At 43.9% G+C, this 15,789-nt stretch overlaps 1 protein-coding gene across 1 annotated transcript in view; it reads right to left on the bottom strand.

Moving 5' to 3' along the window:
• LOC126434812 (uncharacterized) overlaps positions 1-15,789 on the bottom strand; it is a 146,380-nt gene that overhangs the window by 122,836 nt on the left and 7,755 nt on the right. The window lies entirely within an intron of this gene.

The following is a 15,789-nucleotide window of genomic DNA, read 5'->3' as shown; positions in this document are numbered from 1 at the left end:
CATTTAGGTATGGTACTTTCTCTGGCACTTAACGTAAAATGACTCCCCATCTTTGGTACCACTCTACTGTGTGAACCCGAACTACACAGGCAAACTTTCGGAGTTGATTCAGGGATATTTTGGTACATGGGACCTGTGATCCCTAGTGGCTCATTACAGGGTAAATGCTTTTCCTATGATTTCTTACCCCTATTTGTCTGTGCCTCTGTAACGAAAATATTTGCTCAGCAGTACAAATGTCTACAGTATGGGGTGTGTGTATTACCTGGAAACAAACTTGTTCCATTCCCTCGTGGTACTAGATGATGACAACAGTAATGCGCTTTCGAGCTTGCATTCTTTACTGCTCACTCGGATTTCTTCCTCCGGCGGTATTTGTTGTACATTAACAGTGATGTACAGAGGTATGGACAGGTGTACAGATGGGCCATACGTCACGTGTTGCACGGGTTCACAGGAAGCAGTGTAGGAGTGCGACACAATGACATTATGCTGACTTGTGCGCTATTACCGCAGCGATGGCAACCACAACACAGTACTTTTTAAATATATCCGTGTTGTGTGGAATTTGTTGAGGTCAGGGACTGTCTTAAAAAATTTATAAACTTTTATTAACATTTGTTAGCACGAGACGTTTCGGCAGCTTGCTGCCACCATCAGGAGCTTTACCATAACATGCACACCAATTTTTATAGGTTCTTTTGGAGTGTGATGAGGTCTATTTGCTGGGTACGCCAGCAAGGTCATGTATCATAATTTAGCCATTTTTCTAAATGTGTATTTGTGTGGCACACAGAGCACAAGTATAAACACACCACTATTACTTAACATTGCCACTTTCACCATATTTACAACTGAATGTGAAATTGTTCAGCAACTGTGGCGTGTTTTTTCTTCTGCTCTGTATGACAGACAAATACAGACTCTACAAAAGTGGGTAAATTTTGTCACATAATATCATTGGTACATCTATCAAACAGACTTCATGACACTCCAAAGTATTCTACAATGTAAAGATTAACGTATATGTAACTGTGAAGCACCTGATACCTAATTTTATCTTCACAGTCCCTACAGGAGCGATACAAACAAGGCTGAAGAAAATTTCCTGATTCTTCACTTAATACTGGTCCTTGAGAGTTTGTAAACAGGCGTTGGTAGGATAATTGGCACCTATCTTCAAGAGTCCGCCAATTAATGTTTCCTGTGATTCTGTGACACTCTCCTGTGCGTCAAACATCCCCTTTTGTGCATGTTAAATATTCCCTGTTAGTCCTGTTTAGAACAGGTCTGACATACCTACGCACGCTTGGACAATATTCTAAGAAGGAACCCACATGTGATTTGTAAACAGTCTCATTTGTAGACTTATTCCATTTTTCCCAGTATCTTGCCAATGAACCAAAGTCTACACTGCTTTACCATCGACTGATCCTATTTGATCATTCCATTTCATATGCCTATATATTGTTACACCCAGGTATTTGTATGAGCTGACTGATTCTAATTGTGAATCACTGGTTATGTAGTCACAAGATATGATGTTTTCTAGTGTGGTAAAGTGCATAATTTTACACTTCAGTACATTTAAATAAAGTTGCCAATCCTTGAATCATTTTATCCTACTAAGTTCTGATACAATATGCCCTAAGGCACAAAAACGAGGCACAACACAGGAGTGCTAGTTCTGCAAGGTTCGCAGGAGAGCTTCTGCAAAGTTTGGAAGGTAGGAGACGAGGTAATGGCAAAAGTAAACCTGGGAGGACAGGGCGTGAGTCGTGCTTGGGTAGCTCAGTTGGTAGAGCACTTGCCCACGAAAGGCAAAGGTCCCGAGTTCGAGTCTCGGTCCGGCACACGGTTTTAATCTGCCAGGAAGTTTCATATCAGCGCAGAGTGAAAATCTCATTCTGGAAACATCCCCCAGGCTGTGGCTAAGCCATGTCACCGCCATATCCTTTCTTTCAGGAGTGCTAGTTCTGCAAAGTTCGCAGGAGAGCTTCTGTAAAGTTTGGAAGGTAGGAGACGAGGTAGTGGCAGAAGTAAAGCTGTGAGGACGGGGCGTGAGTCGTGCTTGGGTAGCTCAGTTGGTAGAGCACTTGCCCACGAAAGGCAAAGGTCCCGAGTTCGAGTCTCAGTCCGGCACATAGTTTTAATCTGCAAGGAAGTTTCACCACGCAGGAATTATACCAACGGGACGGAAATCGGTAGATGCGACGTAAATATAGACAAAAACAAATGATTTCAATTTCAGAAAAATGGTATGATTTATTCAAGAGAAAGAGCTTCACAAATTAAGCAAGTCAGTAATGCCTTTGTCCACATCTGGCCCTTACATAAGCAGTTATTCGGCTTTGCACTGATTGATAGAGTTGTTGAATGTCCTCCTGAGGGATATCGTGCCATATTCAGTCCAACTGGCGCGTTAGATTGTCAAACCCGAGCTAGTTGGAGGGTTTTGCCCATAATGTTTCAAACGTTCTCAGTTGGGGCGAGATTCAGCGACTTTGCAGGCCGAGGTACGAAGACAAGCAATAAAAACTGTCGCCCTGTACTAGCGGGCATTATCTTGCTAATGTGTAAGCCCAGGATGGCTTGCAACAAAATAGGGCGTAGAATATCGTCACATACCGCTGTGCTGTAACGAGCCCTGCTCTGAAATAAAACGGAACCCAGACCATCACTCATGGTTGTCGGACCCTATGGCGGCTGACAGTCAGTTTGGTATCCCACTGGTGTCTGGGTGTCTCCAGATACGTTTTCGCTGGTCATCGAGACTCAGTTCGAAGCGAGACTCATCACTGAAGACAGTTCTTCACCACTCAATTAGATCCCGACCAAAGACGTGTCTGAAGACGCCCCAGACAGCAGTGGGATTGTCACCCGCAGCACCCTCGTACTACGGTTGTAGCTCGCCGATATTCTACGGTCCGTTTTGTTGCCCTTCAATGCAAGCCATCCTGAGGTTACATTTCAGGAAGATGCCATGTGCACGTGACGAGAGTTTCTACTTCTTGTCTTCGCACTTGCCAAACCCAACTTTTGCCAGCTAGGTCACCGGATCTCTTTCCAATTGAGGACGTTTGGAGCATTATGGGCACGGCCCTCCAACCAGCTCGCAATTTTGCCAAATTGCCAATTGGACAGAATGTGGAACGATATTGCTCAGGAGGACGTCCAACAACTCTGTCGATCAATACCAAGCCGAATAACTGCTGGCATAAGGGCCAGAGGTGGACCAACGCGTCATTGATTTGCTCAATCTGTGAAGCTCTTTCTCTTGAATAAATCATCCCATTTTTCTGAAATTATAATCATCTACTGATTTCCGTCCCCTTCGTGGTATGGCTTTTTTTTTCGTAGAATGCATTTCTGCACCATTTATTGAGACAGTACTTTATTATAGATACCTGCATCATATATAAAAGTTCTTAGGTTAATGTGAGTATTGTCTGAGAGGTCTTTAATATACAACATTATCAACAAGGGTTCTAACTAAGGCGCGCCTGAAATTATTCCTGTTGATGAATCGTCAGCGAAGATAACGTGTTGCGTCCCACTTAGAAGAAATCCTCACCTTAGTCACAAATTTCGACTGATAAACCACATAACTGTACTTTCGTAAATAAAAGTTGGTGTCGTGCCGAGTGAAATGTATCTCGCAAGTGAAGAAAATTTGGCACCTCTTATGATTTCCTTGTTCCATGGCTATCAGAATGTCGTGCGAGAATAGCGCGAGGTAGTTTTTGCACGATTGATGTTTTCTAAATCGATGCTGGTTGGCAGGGAAGAGGTAATTATTTTCGAGATACCTGATTATGTTTAGTCTACGATGTCACAACAGAGGGGCGTCAATGATACCGGATGGGTTATGTACCAGTTATGCTAACCATCTTGACGCGTGACCTGTGATTTCCTCCAGTCAATGAACAATGTTTTTTATCCAGCAGATCCTAGGTATGTTGTGTTTAAAAGGGGACCTAACTCAGATGCGAATTTTGTATATAATCTGGCAGAGCTCCCTTCAGTTCTTGAAGCCTTGTTCAATTTAGCGACTTTAGTTGTTATCCATCGCCACTGTCACTAATATCTACAGTATATCACTCATCTTTCTAATAGAGCGAGACATTACATCTCTTTCTTCCTTAGTAAAATAACGTTTGAAAACCGAGTTCAGTATTTCTACTTTTGCTTTGCTACTCTCAGTTTCAGTTGCTGTGTCGTCTATGAGTGTCTGGGTACTAGCTGACAACCTTTACATATGGCCTGAATTTTTTTGAATTATGTAAGAGATCTTTCGATAAGCTCTGTTAGTCATTGAAGGCTTCAAGCATTGCCCTCTTGACAATGAAACGTGTTTCATTCAGTGTCTCCCTGTAAGACCCTCTGCTTTATTTTGCAACTGTTATGCAGAAGCAGCAGTTTGTTTAGAAGTTTCTTCTAGCGGCTTCACACCGTTCAAGATCCACTGTCCTATGAGGCACATATCGATCCAGTTTATGATCAGATAATCTTTGGAACTTGAGCCATAGGTAAATGATCTGAGTTCCTCTTTGAGACGTGACACGACTGCCTCTTTGTCTAACTTACTAAATGTGTAAATTTTCCTATTTCTTTTAGCTACTCTTTGCACTTCAGTAATTATTGTTGCTACAACTGCCCCATGGTTAGTGATACCAGTTTCAATATGGTTATCCTCAAAGCAGTCTAGCGACTTTGTTCTCTTTAGGTCTAATATATTTCCATGATAAGTGGGCTCAGAAACTATATGTTTCAGGTAGTTTCCAGAGAGGATATTTAGTAATGTTTCGCAAGATGTCTTGACATGACCTCGACCTACAAAACTAATTATCCCGGGCAAGCGCTGCATGATTAATTTCTCCTCCAGTGATGACAGTATGATTAGGCGACATTCGTACTAGCGAACTAAGGTTTTCTGTAAAGTTTTGGGATAGTATTGAGGGTGAGTCTGGTGGTCGATAGTAAAAGCGTATTACTAGTCTTGATACTGAAGTTTGCCAAACAATCTCGCATGCAACTGCAATTTCAGTCTCTGTGCATTTACATTTCGATAGTAAAAGCGTATTACTAGTCTTGATACTGAAGTTTGCCAAACAATCTCGCATGCAACTGCAATTTCAGTCTCTGTGCATTTACATTTCTTGTTCATTGCGACTAAAGTGTCACCTCCATTTTCCATTAGCATATTCACTCGATGTACACTTACACAGATTTCTTCGCTGTCATTTAGTGTTGTAGCTGGCTTCCTGCCCTTAATATTATGTGAGCTTCAGCGCTTTTTAGGACTGTTTGGAACTCTGGTAATTTGTTGCGAATGCTTCGACAGTTCTTTGACTCGTACCCTGGTATTCTCAGCTCTCCTTTAGGTAGCATCATCTGGGGTCGATGGAGAGAAGCCTAAGATAAAAATAAAAGAAAACCTTAGTGTGCACAGTCGGCAACTTGGGTTGTAACACCTGACATGTGGTGCACACCTTATTCATTCAATCAGCTCTAAAATTCTCAGTCTTACGGTGCAAGTTCACCTTGTCACAGAACCTTCGAAATCTCTGGTTCAAAGCCTTCCTTTTTGGCTCAGTGAAAGTGCATCGCTCAGTTCTGGGGACAATGCTGCAGATTGTGAGCGCTGTTAAAACTCATAGAGCAAGACTGGCCTTCTCTGCGCTCTCTGCTAGTCACTAGAACGATCCCAGTATGACTTGAGTCCATAAGCATCTTTGGTTCCAATGTATGCCGTAATCGGCAATTGGTTGGATCTTGTCCCGTCAATGGCTGTCCGAATAGCGTCTTCAGGATGTTGAATGAGGCCTCCAGACATACACACAGAGTGCACAAGGTAATCCTTCCTATTCCTTGCTGCCATTTCCCTACTGGGTGCCATTATTCGCCGCAAGTTTGAACTGCTGATAACTGACAGACCCCTACCCTTTGTGTTTGCCTCCCTTTGTGTTTGACAAAGAACACATTAGGTTTCTCAAAAGGTGTAATGTATGTCACTGGCTCAGGTTCAGTTTTACTGGAAGACAGCACGTTGAACTTGTTGGTTGGCGGGATGGGTGTAATACTCTGAGTTCTCTGCAGTCCCTGTCTCTCCTACACAGGGCCTCTAGATGTACCACTGACACGTCACTCGTAGGCAACTGGACGGGCAGTGACAGTCTGTAGCTCCTGACGAGGAGGTAGTATCCGTTGTAAAGGGTAGTATTCTGAGATACCTTTGGTACCTCTGGTACATAGCTCTTGTTTCAATTTCAAGAGCAGTTACGCTACAAGTATTACAGGTTCCCTTTTGGATCTGGAGTTACAACACCAAAGAAACTGGTTTGTATAAATAACGAAAGAAAGAAAACCTATGATAAAATTTATAGATGTTTCGAAAATAACTTAGTTTCTTGAATATTTTTTGGAGATTATGCTCAATAACAGACTGATGTAAAAACGTCTAAAACAGTTGTAATATGCCACTAACGTCGGCAACATTAATTACTGTTGAAGTGAGGAACGAAATGGTACGCGGTACGATAGTTATAATTTGCGCAAAACAAAATATTGCAACACGGTAATAGAACTGATAAGAGCTAAGTTTACGTCACTATGGTAAAGTTTCAAGCACTGATTTAGAGGAAACACGTCAATGAACAGAAAAAAAGAGGAATAATACACTAATCACGTAAGTATCTGTACAATTATAAAGGGGAAATCGATTTCCGAAGAAGATATTCCGCTGAAATTTAGGGAATATACAAGTGACAACTGTAGCTTACAATTTGCTAAGGAATAAGTTACACGTGAGACTCCGAAAATCATTAAAAATGTACCTTTTCCAAGTAAATACAGAACTAAATAAGCCAACGATTGTTTTTAACGAAGATACGGATGTTAAAGGTTTATAAAAGGTGAAAATTAAATTTACAACTCACAATATAGCACGAATTTTGGGCAGCACTCGCAAATGTTCGAAAATATACGATGTATAACGATATAACATAATGGATACTGAGGGTGCGCCCAAGAGTGCTCGTTTCAAACGCGCGCCTGTCAGAAGGGGTGGTGACAGTCCAGCGCGAGGGGCGGAGACTAAGCGCAGCTTCTGGCTACCAGGTGAACAGCAAGAATCAAAGAGACACTGAACACTTATTGAATGTCCTGCCCCCAAAAAACATCGCATCAGCATGCACAGAACGAAAGAGGTGTCATGATAAGAACTTTCACTGAAATAAAATACACTCCTGGAAATTGAAATAAGAACACCGTGAATTCATTGTCCCAGGAAGGGGAAACTTTGTTGACACATTCCTGGGGTCAGATACATCACATGATCACACTGACAGAACCACAGGCACATAGACACAGGCAACAGAGCATGCACAATGTCGGCACTAGTACAGTGTATATCCACCTTTCGCAGCAATGCAGGCTGCTATTCTCCCATGGAGACGATCGTAGAGGTGCTGGATGTAGTCCTGTGGAACGGCTTGCCATGCCATTTCCACCTGGCGCCTCAGTTGGACCAGCGATCGTGCTGGACGTGCAGACCGCGTGAGACGACGCTTCATCCAGTCCCAAACATGCTCAATGGGGGACAGATCCGGAGATCTTGCTGGCCAGGGTAGTTGACTTACACCTTCTAGAGCACGTTGGGTGGCACGGGATACATGCGGACGTGCATTGTCCTGTTGGAACAGCAAGTTCCCTTGCCGGTCTAGGAATAGTAGAACGATGGGTTCGATGACGGTTTGGATGTACCGTGCACTATTCAGTGTCCCCTCGACGATCACCAGTGGTGTACGGCCAGTGTAGGAGATCGCTCCTCACACCATGATGCCGGGTGTTGGCCCTGTGTGCCTCGGTCGTATGCAGTCCTGATTGTGGCGCTCACCTGCACGGCGCCAAACACGCATACGACCATCATTGGCACCAAGGCAGAAGCGACTCTCATCGCTGAAGACGACACGTCTCCATTCGTCCCTCCATTCACGCCTGTCGCGACACCACTGGAGGCCAGCTGCACGATGTTGGGGCGTGAGCGGAAGACGGCCTAACGGTGTGCGGGACCGTAGCCCAGCTTCATGGAGACGGTTGCGAATGGTCCTCGCCGATACCCCAGGAGCAACAGTGTCCCTAATTTGCTGCGAAGTGGCGGTGCGGTCCCCTACGGCACTGCGTAGGATCCTACGGTCTTGGCGTGCATCCGTGCGTCGCTGCGGTCCGGTCCTAGGTCGACGGGCACGTGCACCTTCCGCCGACCACTGGCGACAACATCGATGTACTGTGGAGACCTCACGCCCCACGTGTTGAGCAATTCGGCGGTACGTCCACCCGGCCTCCCGCATGCCCACTATACGCCCTCGCTCAAAGTCCGTCAACTGCACATACGGTTCACGTCCACGCTGTCGCGGCATGCTACCAGTGTTAAAGACTGCGATGGAGCTCCGTATGCCACGGCGAACTGGCTGACACTGACGGCGGCGGTGCACAAATGCTGCGCAGCTAGCGCCATTCGACGGCCAACACCGCGGTTCCTGGTGTGTCCGCTGTGCCGTGCGTGTGATCATTGCTTGTACTGCCCTCTCGCAGTGTCCGGAGCGAGTATGGTGGGTCTGACACACCGGTGTCAATGTGTTCTTTTTTCCATTTCCAGGAGTGTATATCTACTTAAGTATCTCGGATATTTAGTGTCACGCCATCCAAGAACAATACATTAATTCCAAAGCCAACAAATCGATCACGTCGAGGTAACGAGTCCATCGCCGCTTAGAATGTTTCTATACGCCAAAAACTTCGCAAGTTACAATATTAATAAGTGTCATTTACGCCACTTCCCTAGACAAATTAAACTAATGAGAACATGATGTGCTACGAAGTCAAATGAGGTGGCATATGACATATAGGCCTACTTGTTTGTCCTATAACCTATGAACGCCGTGATTTAATACACTAAATAGCTGTAACATTACAAGCAAAAAACAACTTTCCAGTTAAACACATTCAGCCAGAATATGAAATCCTCCGCAGTAACACATATTATGTGGGCGCATCCATTACCTGTTTCTTGTCTAAGTGATTTAACAATACTCACTGTTTTTGATTGGTTTAAATCGACCATTAAAAGAGACTTTTGCTATGTGAGTATGGTGCAATTATCGTAAATTCTCAGGACACTAGGTGAAAGGTCGCCGAAAGACGATTCTGAATAACTGGCCAGCCACTTATTTTTATGAAATAACTCGTAACAAGGTGTAGCGTAGTTTCTGTGTGGTGTGAAATTTGGGCTGGACGTTTTGCAGGCGTGGGCTTAATTTTACAATTTTATTAAACATAAAATGTCCTTCTTCACAGTTTACAAATAATAATATAAATGACCTTAATTTGTAAGCCAATTATAGCTTCTGAAGCCAAGGAATAAAAACAAGAGAATAAAAACATTAAATTTCATCAGGGCCATGATAACAAAATCTAAATTAGACTTTGCTCCAGTGATGTAAATTTGGGCCAACAACTGCAACACATCAGTTCACAATACTCTGTTCTTGGCTGTAAATACGAAAATGACAAATGAAAATAGCTTCTACAGATAATCACCAGTACAAACAATAAATCGGAAAGCAACCCACCGGCTTAGTTGGGGTTTCTTACATTAGCGTTCAGCTAAATCTAGATCTGCTACCACTCCCATCACCAGCTTCTCACTAAAATTTTGATTTCTCCCGGCAAAACGGCATTGTCTAGAAACGACATATCAGGGAACCCAACCCCTATCTTTTCAGATTTGATACTCAGTCCCGCCTTCCTAAGGCTCCTTCCAGTTTTTACTAAAAATTCGCGATATCAGCCAGATAGTAGTTCGAGTGTTTGGGACCCCCAACAGGTAGGACTGAAGGAAGACACTGAAACAATTCAGAGCCTTGCAGCTAGATTTGTTAGTGTTAGGTTCGACCACTAAGCAAGTATTATGGAAATGCTACATGAACTCAAATGCGAATCCCTTGAGGGAAAGACGACGCTCTTTTCGCGATGCACTATTGTGGAAATTTGGAGAACTGGCTTTCACGTAAGGACCACGAAGACTTTTACACAGGCGTTTCTCCCTCGCTCTGTTTGCTAACGGAACTGGAAAGGAAATTACTAGTAGTGGTAACCTCCGCCACCCACCGTACGCTTGCTTGCTGAGTATGTACACTACTGGCCATTAAAGTTGCTACACCACGAAGATGACGTGCTACAGACGCGAAATTTAACCGACAGAAAGAAGATGCTGTGATATGCAAATGATTAGCTTTTCAGAGCATTCACACAAGGTTGGCGCCGGTGGCGACACCTACAACGTGCTGACATGAGGAAAGTTTCCAACCGATTTCTCATACACAAACAGCAGTTCACCGGCGTTGCCTGGTGAAACGTTCTTGTGATGCTTCGTGTAAGAAGGAGAAATGCGTACCATCACGTTTCCGACTTTGATAAAGGTCGGATTGTAGCCTATCGCGAATGCGGTTTATCGTATCGCGACATTGCTGCTCGCGTTGGTCGAGATCCAATGACTGTTGGCAGAATATGGAAATGGTGGGTTGAGGAGGGTAATACGGAACGCCTTGCTGGATCCCAACGGCCTCGTATCACTAGCAGTCGAGATGACAGGCATCTTATCCGCATGGCTGTAACGGATCGTGCAGCCACGTCTCGATCCCTGAGTCAACAGATGGGGACGTTTGCAAGACAACAACCATCTGCACGAACCATTCGACGACGTTTGCAGCGGCAGGGACTATCAGCTCGGAGACCAAGGCTGAGGTTACCCTTGACGCTGCATCACATACAGGAGCACCTGCGATGGTGTACTCAATGACGAACCTGGGTGCACGAATGGCATAATGCCATTTTTTCGGATGAATCCAGGTTCTGTTTGCAGAATCATGATGGTCAATGGTGGCCGAGCAACTGGCTCGTCACAATACGCCAGTCACTACTCTTGATGAACTGTGGTATCGTGTTGAAGCTGCATGGGCAGCTGCACTTGTACACGCCATCCAAGCTCTGTTTGACTCAGTGCCCAGGCGTATCAAGGCCGTTATTACGGCCAGAGATGGTTGTTCTGGGTACTGATTTCTCAGGATCTATGCACCCAAATTTAATCCCATGTCAGTTCTAGTATAATATATTTGTCCAATGAATACCCGTTTATCATCTGCATTTCTTCTTGGTGTAGCGATTTTAATGGTTAGCAGTGTATATATAAAAATCACTTCCCATATGTGTGAAAGATCGTCACTTGAGAACGGCTAGACCGATTTGGCTTTTTTTGTGTTCGTAGCTGTTATGAGAAGGTTTGTGTGAAAGAAAATTTTTGATAATTCCACCGGAAAAGGCGGAAATTTTGATAATAATTTTTGTATGGAAGTCCCGATGAAAGAAACGTGACGGTCAGTTTGGCAGCTCTGCTGTCATATGTCTTCATATAAATGTGACGGTCAGTTCGACAGTTCTTCTGTCGCAGGTTTTCATACAACAACAAATTCTGCATTGGATATTGATATTATGCGAAAAAGAATACAATTGAAAGCGATATTTTAATGTGTTATCGGTGGCGATCATGTCTTTGGTGTGTTGCAAACATTGAATTGCTGTCAGTTGATGATTATTTGATGTGTTGCAAACACTCAGTTTCAGTTCATAGTTTATTTCTTTGGAAAAAATGCCCCCAGTGAGGCGGTGAAATATCGGTCGCCGTACGCGAAACGCAGTCGACTAACGTGATTGTCGAGTCAGTGGGACTGACGAAGAGCGTACACAGTGTCTGGAGGCAAATCGAATAAGATTGTGACTTAGGAACGACGGATACGGATGCGATACAACAATCGATTACGCCGCGGATATGTTGATCGATTTCGGAACAATGAACAATGTTTGTCAGCGTTGTAATGGTTTGAGGTTTCGACACGTACGGCCAGGATTATGGTGTGCGAGCAAAAATGTCAAATTACAACAATCTACACCGCCACCAGGAGACTGCCATCATTGCTTTCTGACCAAGAACTTCGATTGAAGCATTTCTTGCAGAATATACAAAAGTAAAACAGTTCTTTTCAAATGAAATAATTTGCGGCGAATATTATTGCAGAACGAGATTTTAACCCAACTTTTAAGGTAAATTCTTTCGACTGCATCACACATCACTAGTCAACCGACTTACCGTTTCAGTTTAAGCGTGTCCAGTTTCCGGTTCGCCTTGAATACGAAATGACGACTAATAAATCAGAAGGCCAGTCGTTGGAAATGTATGGAATAAATCTTAAATTGCCGTGTTTTTCCCATGGGCATTTGGACGTGGCGTGCTCGATAGTCGGTAATCCACTGGCGCTATTCGTTTTCGCACCGGACGGAAAGACAAAAAATATCGTTCACCACAAAGAGTAGCGACGAACGCATTAAAAACAGCAAGCAATTATTGTGAAAGCAATAAATTCCGATTTATTTCATTTCAATAAATTAATGATCTTACTGAAATTGATTTGTTTCAGATCACACAAATTCAAGGAAGGATTTGGTCTGCTGCTGAATCCCCTCTCGACCAACTGACCGACTGAGAGAGAGAGAGACGGGGGAGAAGGGGATCAGGATGTGCTGTGAAAATGCGCGGTTTTGTTTTTCTTTTTGCAGTCATATTTAACAGAAAACAGGGAAGTTGTGTTTACAATCTTACCTGTTCGTAGATTAAAACCGTGAGAAATTATGTCGTTAAAGCTACTGTCCTCACAGATCCAGTAGCTGGAAAGTCTCTCTCATACCCGTACACTAATGATTCCAACCGATTTATCTGTCCATTTTGGCTTGTAGTCCCAATCAAGGTTCCATTTGTAATAACAATAAACAATGTCAAGTAAGGGGGAGGAGGAGATGGACAGAGAAGGGGAGAGTAAATGGATACAAAGAAGGAAAAGGAGGATACGGACAGAGAGATGAGTGTGGAGATGTATAGAGAGAGTGTACAGGGAGCGAGGGGAAGGTGATGGACAAAGGTAGGGAGGAGGAGGAGGAGAAGATGGACAAAGGGAGGAGTGAGGAGGAGAAGGATAGAGAGGAGGTAGGGAGATGGAGATTAGGAGGTACACTATGTGATCAAAAGTATCGGGACACATGGCTGAAAATGACCTACAAGTTCGTCATCGGTAATGCTGGAATTTAGTATGGTGTTGGCCCATCCTTAGCCTTGATGACAACTTCCACTCTCGCAGGCACACGTTCAATCAGGTTCTGGAACTTTTCTTGGAGAATGGCAGTCCATTAGTCGCGGAGTGCTGCACTGGGAAGAGGTATCGGTGTCGGTCGGTGATGCCTGGCGCAAAATCGGCGTTCCAGAACATCCCAAAGGTGTTCTATAGGATTCAGGTCAGGAGTCTGTGCAGGCCAGTCCATTACAGTGATGTTATTGTCGTGTAACCACTCCGCCACAGGCCGTGCATTATAAACAGGTTCTCGATCGTGTAGAAAGATGCAATCGCCATCCCCGAATTGCTTTTCAACAGTGGGAAACAAGAAGGTGCTTAAAACATCAATGTAGGCCTGTGCTGTAATAGTGCCACGCAAAACAAGGGGTGCAAGTCCCTTCCATGAAAACCACGACCACACCATAACACCACCGCCTCCGAATTGTACTGTTGGCACTAAACACGCTGGCAGATGACGTCCACCGGGCATTCGCCATACCCACACCCTGCCATCGGAGCGCCACATTGTGTACCGTGATTCTTCACTCCACACAACGTTATCCACTGTTCAGTCGTCCAATGCTTACTCTCCTTACACCAAGCGAGGAGTCGTTTGGCATTTACCGGCGTGACGTGTGGCTTATGAGCAGCCCCTCGACCATGAAATCCAAGTTTTGTCACCTCTCGCCTAACTCCCATAGTACTTGCAGTGGATCCTGATGCGGTTTGGAATCCCTGTGTGATGGTCTGGTTAGAAGTCTGCCTATTACACATTACGACCCTCTTCAATTGTCAGCGGTCCCTGTCAGTCAACGGCCTGTACGCTTGTGTGCTGTACGTTTCCATTTCACTATCACATCGGATACAGTGGACCTAGGGATGCTTAGGAGTATGGAAATGTCGCGTACAGACGTATGACAGAAGTGACACCCAATCATCTGACCACGTTCGAAGTCAATGAGTCAATGAGTTCTGCAGAGCGCCCCATTCTCTCACGATGTATAATGACTACTGAGGTCGGTGATATGCAGTAACTGTCAGTAGGTGGCAGCACAATGTACCTGATATGAAAAACGTATGTTTTTGGGGGTGTCCGGATACTTTTGATTACAGAGTGTATATCTAAGTCTCATACATATTTAGCATTTCCGAAGAATTATAAATCGCTTATATATTTAACAATATACCACCGATCCTGCTTTTTATTTTACACAACCGTTATTGTTAGTGTCAAGTATATTACGTGCGGCCCAAAAATACTTGTCTTCTTCGAATGTCACCCGGGTAAGCTAAAAGGATGGACGACCCTGCGATAAGGTGTCGAGTCAAATTATAGGCCGGATACCCCTGTTTGCAGGGAGCGAAAGGCTATTTACAATTTGTACAGAAACCAGATGGCAGTTATAAGAGTTGAGGAGAATGAAAGGGAAGCAGTGGTTGGGAAGGGAGTGAGACAGGGTTGTAGCCTATCCCCGACGTTATTCAATCTGTATATTGAGCAAGCAGTAAAGGAAATAAAAGAAACATTTGGAGTAGGAATTAAAATCCATGGAGAAGACATAAAAACTTTGAGATTCGCCGATGACATTGTAATTCTGTCAGAGACAGCAATTTTTGTTAACATCGAGTATAGATTTAAGTGTCAGGAAGTCGTTTGTGAAAGTATTTGTATGGAGTGTAGCCATGTATGGAAGTGAAACGTGGACGATAAATACCGGGTGATCAAAAAGTCAGTATAAATTTGAAAACTTTATAAACCACGGAATAATGTAGATAGAGAGGTAAAAATTGACACACATGCTTGGAATGACATGGGGGTTTATTAGAACAAAATAAACAAAGTTCACAAAATGTCCGACAGATGGCGCTAGACAGCAAAACGTCAGTGACTGCGCATGACAATCGTGTATAAAAGGAGCTTGGCCTCCCAGGTCCCCAGACCTCAGTCCGCGCGATTATTGGCTTTGGGGTTACCTGAAGTCACAAGTGTATTGTGATCGAAAGACATCTCTAGGGATGCTGAAAGGCGACATCCGACGCCAATGCCTCACCATAACTCCGGACATGCTTTACAGTGCTGTTCACAACATTATTCCTCGACTACAGCTATTGTTGAGGAATGATGGTGGACATATTGAGCACTTCCTGTGAAGAGCATCATCTTTGCTTTGTCTTACTTTGTTATGCTAATTATTGCTATTCTGATCAGATGAAGCGCCATCCGCGGGCATTTTTTGAACTTTTGTATTTTTTTTGGTTCTAATAAAACCCCATGTCATTCGAAGCATTTGTGTCAATTTGTACCTCTCTATCTACGTTATTCCGTGATTTATTCAGTTTTCAAATTTATACTGACTTTTTCATCACCCGGTAGTTTAGACAAGAAGAGAATAGAAGCTTTCGAAATGTGGTGCTACAGAAGAATGCTGAAGATTAGATCGGTAGATCACATAACTAATGAGGGCGTATTGAATAGAATTGGGGAGAAGAGAAATTTGTGGCACAACTTGACTAGAAGAAGGGATCGGATGGTAGGACATGTTCTGAGACATTGAGAGATCACCAATTT

Source organism: Schistocerca serialis, chromosome 1 (assembly GCF_023864345.2).
Source record: "Schistocerca serialis cubense isolate TAMUIC-IGC-003099 chromosome 1, iqSchSeri2.2, whole genome shotgun sequence".
Lineage (NCBI taxonomy): Eukaryota > Metazoa > Arthropoda > Insecta > Orthoptera > Acrididae > Schistocerca > Schistocerca serialis.
Note: the sequence above shows the minus strand (reverse complement) of the source record. Positions and strands in the feature narration are given on the sequence as shown.